Source organism: Canis lupus, chromosome 25 (genome assembly GCF_003254725.2).
Source record: "Canis lupus dingo isolate Sandy chromosome 25, ASM325472v2, whole genome shotgun sequence".
Taxonomy (NCBI): Eukaryota; Metazoa; Chordata; class Mammalia; order Carnivora; family Canidae; genus Canis; species Canis lupus.
In genome coordinates this window covers 26,231,919-26,239,451 of record NC_064267.1, presented here as the reverse complement: position 1 = coordinate 26,239,451, position 7,533 = coordinate 26,231,919, and the positions used below count along the sequence as shown (strand labels likewise).

At 43.4% G+C, this 7,533-nt stretch overlaps 1 protein-coding gene across 1 annotated transcript in view; it reads left to right on the top strand.

Annotated features, from left to right (window-relative positions):
• The first annotated feature begins 7,173 nt into the window (after window positions 1–7,173).
• Window positions 7,174–7,533, top strand: part of GATA4 (GATA binding protein 4) — an 85,599-nt gene continuing 85,239 nt past the window's right edge. The window contains exon 1 of the mRNA XM_025462905.3: window positions 7,174–7,378. The gene's annotated coding sequence lies outside the window, so the exon portion shown is untranslated. The remainder of the gene's footprint in view (window positions 7,379–7,533) is intronic.

The following is a 7,533-nucleotide window of genomic DNA, read 5'->3' as shown; positions in this document are numbered from 1 at the left end:
ATATTATTTCAGACCCTACAGACATCATAAGACAAAAGGTGAATACTGTGATCCATTCTACACACACATGTTTGAAGACTTAGATGAAATGGACCAATTCCTCAAAAAACAAACTACAACAACTTTCTTAATATGAAATAGGTCATTTGAGGGACGCCTGGGTGGCTCAATGGTTGAGCATCTACCTTTGGCTCAGGGCGTGATCCTGGGGTCTTGGGATCGAGTCCCACATCGGGCTCTCTGCATGGAGCCTGCTTCTCCCTCTGCCTGTGTCTCTGCCTCTCTCTCTGTCTCTCGTGAATAAATAAATAAATAAAATCTTAAAAAAAAAAAAAAAAAAAGAACATGGGCTTCTTTAAAAAAAAAAAAAAAAAGAATAAAGAAAACTCAAACTCAACACTGAAAAAACAGCCCAATTAGAAAATGGGCAAAAGATGTGAAGAGACATTTCACTGAAGAAAATATACAATTGCAAATAAGCACATGAAAAGACTTTCAAGAAACATCACTAGCCATAAAGAAAAAACAAATTAAGACCATGATAAATATCACTACACACTTATCAGAGAGCTTAAATTAAAAATAGTCAGATATCAAATACTGACAAGGATGTGGAAAAATTGGATCTCTCACATTTTGACAGTGGAATATAAAATGGTACTGCCACTCTGGAGGACAGTTTGGTAGTTTCTTACAAAACTAAACATACAATTATCATGTGATGCAGCAATCACACTCCTGGGCATTCATCCCAGAGGAATGAAAACTTACATCCACACAAAAAGCTGTACATAATTACTTTTAGCAGCTTCCTTTGTAATAGTCAACACAGCCAAAATGTCCTTTAGTTGGTTAATGGTTAAATAAACAGTGGTGCACCCATACTATGGGATTCTACTCAGCAATGAAATGAATTAATGATGAATAATGAATTAATGATGAATTAATGATAAATGAATTAATGAATTAATGCAACAACCTGGATGGATCTCAAGGACATTATGCTGATTTTAAAAAGCCAATGTCACAAGGTCAGGTACTCTATGATTCTATTTATATAACATTCTCAAAATAATTAAATTACACAGGTGGAGAAAATTGGTGGTTGCCAGGTGTTAGGAAGGGGGTTGGGTGTGACTAGAAAGGAGTAGTACAAGGGGGAGGAGGTCTTTGTGCTGATGGAATAATTGTGTATCTTGACTGCAGGGATGGGTACGTGAATTTACATATGATAGAATGACAAAGAATGATACACACATACTGTCAATGTCCTGGTGTTGATACTGTACCATGGTTATGTAAGATGCAATCACTGAGGGAAACAGAGTAGAATACAAGGAATGTACTGTCTTTGCATCTTTCTGTGAATATATATAATCTTATTATAACAATACATTATATTATTATATATACACAGCAGTGTATTAGCAGCCAAGAGACTTTCCTATGAGTAAGGCCGGTAAAGGGAAGAACACGTGGGTTATAATGAGTCCTTTCCTCTATTTCGATTGCACTCATCTCTTTTAATAAACTGTGGAGGATGACAACAATTATTGCACTGTCTTCCTTTTAAAATACATAATGTGAGGGATGCCTGGGTAGCTCAGCGGTTGAGCGTCTGCCTTCAGCTCAAGTCGTGAGCCCGGAGTCCCAGGATTGAGTCCCACAGCGGGCTCCCTGCATGGAGCCTGCTTCTCCCTCTCCTTATGTCTCTGCCTTTCTCTCCATGTGTCTTTCATAAATAAATAAAATCTCTTAAAAATAAAATACGTACTGTCAAAGGAGGCTTGATCACTTATGGAGATTCGGTTTCTTCAATTCCACAGCCTCCACACTATATATATATATTTTACAGGCCAGCCAGTCCATGGAATTCCAGATTATTCTGTGTGTGCAGCCCTTTGTTGGTACTCTTCTCATGGCAAGTATCTAAAAAAGTTCATATTCGCTTAGTAAAGGTGTAGCCGAATCTAGGGGTTCTAAGTATGTCATCATGGTCCTTGTTACCTAGCAGACCTTCTTCCACATGTGGAATTTGAAGATGCACATCCCACCAACTTTGGAAGCCCAATATACAGATGGCTTCTTCATCACTAGCCCTGGCTGGAAAGTCTCAGGAAAACTGAGTGCATCTTCAAATTGACCAACTTAGGTCACTTGTTCCAACTACACCACAAAAAAGGTTGTCCCATAGGAAGGAAGATTCTCCCACTGGAAGAAGGGACAAGAGAGGCCAAGCGCGGAGATCAGCCCCCCAAAAAGGTCCTCTCTGCCCTTAAAAAGGAAAATTTCAGACAGTCCCTACCCCTGCAGACTTTATGTTCCACAAGGAGAAACAAGCCAAAACCAAACATGCAAATTTATATATCAACACAAGAGACAGGAGCTTGCAAATATGTCCACCTTGAGCCCCAACTCTACGAAAAGACTGATCTGAGTAGGATGTTGGTAAAGTGTGAGTAACGAAATGTTGCACTGGTCTTGGACATGACCAGAGGGCCTGAAATCCGATGAATCTAGGGTGGAGGGATTGAGTTTCCAAGGAGGGAAAGATTCTGGCTCTTGAACACACAAGGTTAATGGGTCACATGAGAGAACAGAGGTGAATGCTTGCCAAATTGTAAACTGCTGCACAGGTATTATCTAGCAGAGAGCATGAGGAGAACATCCTTGAGGAAAAGTCCAATGAGCAGTTCAGAGTCCACTGGCAAGGCAAGAAGCATATCAGGGTTGAAGCTAGTAGCCCTGAGTTCAAGGCCCTTCTATAAAGTTAGATAAAAAAGGGTGAGAGAAAATACACACAAAGTGCTCAGCATCGTACTTGGTACCATGATGAGAATCCAAGGAATGGTCTCCATTCATAGCTACAGTCCTGGCTCATCAAGTCGATGTGCAGAACAAGAGGGTGAGAGACTGAGGGTGCAGACACAGAAGATCAAGCTAGAATGAAGCGACACAAATAAAAAACCCCAGGGACCTCTCTAATTAGACAGCCTGGGTTTTATTTAAGAAACTTTCAGGAGGGACACTGGATGGCTCAGTGGTTGAGCGTCTGCCTTTGGCTCAGGTTGTGATCCCAGGGTCCTGGGATCCAGTCCCACATCGGGCTCCCCACAGGGCGCCTGCTTCTCCCTCTGCCTATGTTTCTGCCTCTCTCTCTCTCTCTCATGAATAAATAAATAAAATCTTTAAAAATAAGTAAATAAATAAATAAAATAAAATAAAAATTGGAAACTGACAAGCTAGAGAAGAGAGATAGGTCAACAGGGTGGAAATGCAATTAAGTCAGAACTTGGCCTGTTTTCCAATTATCCTTACCCCTGTCCATGCCACAGGGGACTTCAGGGACTTCCAGAGTCAGTGAGATGTTCTAAAGGCCCAGGCCCGACGTTCTCACCTTTACCAAAAGCTGGTGGTCACCCTAGGGCCTCCCAGTCACAAGGACACACTTATCAACAGTAACATCACCACAACTGGAGGAGCTGCCTGCTAAGCATGGCACAGCCATAAGTTCCTCCTGAGCCTGGAAGGGTTCTTGGGCAGCTGGTCAACACCTGCCAGGCAACTGTCCACAGATATCCTGCGTGGACATAGGTTGACGCAGGAGGCCCCAGCTGAGTCACTGGGCTAAAGGCAAGGGTCTTCCTTTTTTTTTTTTTTTTAATTTAAATTCAAGGGCATCCCTGGGTCGCTCAGCGGTTTGGTGCCTGCTTTCAGTCCAGGTTGTGGTCCTGGGTCCTGGGATCCAGTCCCGCATCAGGTTTCCTGCGTGGGGCCTGCTTCTCCCTCTGCCTGTGTCTCTGCCTCTCTCTGTGTGTGTCTCTCATGAATAAATAAATAAAATCTTTTTAAAAATTTAAAATCAATTAATTAACATATATTATTGGTTTCAGAGGTAGAGGTCAGTGAGTCATCACTCTTATGTAACACTCAGTGATCATTACATCACATACCCTCCTTAATGCCCATCACCCAGTTACCCCTTCCCCACACTCCTGTCCCCTCCAGCGACCCTCAGTTTGTTTCCTATGATTAAGAGTCTCTTATGGTTTGTCTCTCTCTCTCTGATTTAGTCTTGTTTTATTTTTTCCTCTCTTCCCCTATGATCCTTTGTTTTATTTCTTAAATTTCACATATTTGTTTTTCCCTGATTGACTTATTTCACTTAGCATACTATCCTCTAGTTCCATCCACATCATTGCAAATGGCAAGATTTCTTTTTTTAATGGCTGAGTAGTATTCCAGCAAGCTTCCTCTTCTGCCCACAGCTAATAATATTAATAACAGTTTATTCATTCACTCAGTCATTCATTTTAATTCTAGACTTCACACTAAGTGATTCCCATTTCACCTCCATAGGAACCCTATAAGAATTGTTATCGTGCCCATTTTATGGATTTGAAAACTGAGTCTTAAAGATATTAATTAATTTACTCACACAAGAAGAAAAAATGTAATTTCTGGAGACTGTCTCTTCATCATATGTTCAATGTCAAACACCCCAGAGGAAGGAGAGTTTTTAGAAGGGAAGTCAGAATTTAAGAGTTATTTGGTGAGAGAGAGGGACAGGTGGTAAGAAAGACTGTTGCTTTCTACCTTCTGTAGTACTTTTGATTTTAGCAATAAATATGTAACAATTTGATAATAGAAAAACTAATAAAAACTCTGTGTGTGTGTGTGTGTGTGTGTGTGTGTGTGTGTGTGTGTGTGTTAAGGAACAGGGAAAGGAGACCTAAAAACAGGTGTTCCTCAGATCTCAGAAAGTCTCGGGCTCTCTCCTTGGCGTGGGTTTTGATCGATTTTTAGAGTTCTGGCTGCTTTTATCAGCAGTTCCATCATCTCTAGGAGTTACCTTCTGACTGAATAGAACAAGCGAGGGGATCCCTGGGTGGCTTGGCAGTTTAGTGCCTGCCTTTGGCCCAGGGCATGATCCCAAAGTCCTGGGATGGAGTCCCACACTGGGATCCCAGTAGGGAGCCTGCTTCTCCCTCTGCCTGTGTCTCTCCCTCTCTCTGTGTGTCTCTCATGAAAAATAAATAAGATCTTATAAAAAAAAAAAAAAGATAAAGACTATATGATCCCACTTGTATGAGACACTTAGACTAGTCAAAGCCATAGAGACAGAAAGTAGAATGGGGGTCACCAGGGGAGAGGAGGAATGGGAAGTTAGTGTTCTATGAGGACAGAGTTTCAGCTTAGGAAGAGGACATATACTTAAAACTGGTTCCTATGGCAAACTTTATGTTATATATATTTTACCATAATAATTTTTTTAAAAGTCCATAAGAGAAGCTATGTGGGAACAAGGCAGTCCTCTTGTGAAATAACAGACACCTTGGTCCTGGAGAAAGAAGGACCCAAGCTTCTGCATCCAGACCTTATACTGTTCAGCTCACTCTTTAGGAATTTTAATGATCTGACACCACAGGGAGTTTTACACTAAAATCTTCCTGTGGCATAGTTTCTACAAGCTATTTGGCGGGGGAAGAGTGTAAAGGCAGATAACAATAATAGACACCTTATTCATCACTTACAAAAACATTAGTAACTAAAAATTCTTAGAAGGGAAAAAAAATTCATTATCCCATTACATTTTCCCCTTTTTTTCCCAGGCCTTCATCTCTCTGATTTCTTTTCCACCATATACTTGCTCTTTGACCTCTGGCAGTTCGCTTACCTTTGCTGATTCAGGTTCCTGGTCTCCATGTGGAAAAAAGTCATCCCTTGTACATTCTCTCCCCACTTTCCAGAGAGACTATGGTAAGGATTTTGGGAGACTGGGAACTGGGAAATAGGTTAAAACATAAAGGTGTTGTGTTTCTGCGGCTTCTTAAGAACTAACTGCCTTTGGGAGATACTGACTCCACAGCTGAGTGAGACTCACTCTAAATAATGCCGGGCCTGACAGGGTAGGCTTCTGCCCTGGTTTACCTGATACCTCCGGTCAGGCCACAACCACTGCTCCCTGCTTCTTCCTGTGTTCGTGGCACAGCCCCACCATCCTGGGTCGTCTGGAAGACAAGGAAGTGTGGTGGCCAGTAGAGCTGTACCTACATGCAATGTAGAGTGGTGAGCTCCCCATACCAGGAGTATCCAGAGTACAGATAATCACCTCATTGGTGCTTTCTGCTTTGGGTAGAAGATTGGAATTCTGAGGTATCTTCTAACTCTAAGAATCCAGTGATTTCTTTATGGCTAGATGAGGAATCATCAATTAATCATGTACCCCTTTCCTTGCTGTATGACTGGGCCATGGACACATTTCTAACCTCTTGGAGCTCAACTGTCTCAATTTCCTCTTACTGTTATATAATCTGCCTACCTGCTCCCGTTGTGAGGAGCCCAGGCAATACGACACAAAAAGAGCTTTGAAAATCTGTGATTTGGGGATACCTGGGTGGCTCAGTTGGTTGAGCCTCAGCTTTCAGCTGAGGTCAGGATCCTGGGGTCCTGGGATTGAATCCTGCATCGGGCTCCCTGGGAGGGAGCCTGCTTCTCCCTCTGCCTATGTCTCTGCCTCTCTCTCTGTGTCTCTCATGAATAAATAAATAAAATCTTTCTTTAAAAATCTCTGATTTTGGGGATCCCTGGGTGGCACAGCGGTTTGGCGCCTGCCTTTGGCCCAGGGCGCGATCCTGGAGACCTAGGATCGAATCCCACGTCGGGCTCCCGGTGCATGGAGCCTGCTTCTCCCTCTGCCTATGTCTCTGCCTCTCTCTCTCTGTGTGTGACTATCATAAATAAATAAAATTTTAAGAAATATTTTTAAAAAATCTCTGATTTTGTATTGCTGTACTAGGAAGAGCAGTACTGCAGTGACTGTGATTTCTACCCTCGGAGGATGACAGCACCTACCTAAGCAGGCAATGTGAAGCATCCAGCCCCACTCCTCAGAAGGGCAGGACTAGCCTCTGAGAGAGACTTGGGGTGCAGGGCCCCCTGCTGTGAAGTCAGCACTTTTCCCCACAAATAGTGATTCCTTAGGTTTGTTTCCTGTCCATCTCGGTCCTTCTGAGTGACCTTCCGGAAGCATCTCTGGAACATTCTGAACATTGACTTTTTAAAAAAATGTCCAACCAGGGCTTCATTCCCTAACAGGATTTCCTTCCACTTGTACACATACCCCCCCCCAAAAAAAAAAATGCTTGCTGAATTAATGAACCACTTCTCTTATCTATTTTTCCTGTTATCTAATTCCGAGGGGAAAGCTGGGAGCTCCGAGGGAGCTGGGAGACGCAGCTCACAACGCCTCCCTCCCACCCCGCTGAGAACAGCCTGGAATCCCTGAGACTGAGAGACTGAGGAACTGAGACGGTCCCTGAGAGTCTGCCTCGCACTGGGCCCGCGGGGAGCTACAGGGGCACCGCTCCCACCAGGGGTGAGTCCTTTCCTGGCCTTCCTGGGGACCCCTGTCTGGGCAGAGGGGTGATGCAGGGCACCGGGAGGAGCCCAGGAGGAGCCCAGGAGGGCCCACAGCCCCGCAGAGGAATAGAAGGTCGGTTAAGGTTGGAGCGCTGAGTCGGGAGCCTGTGG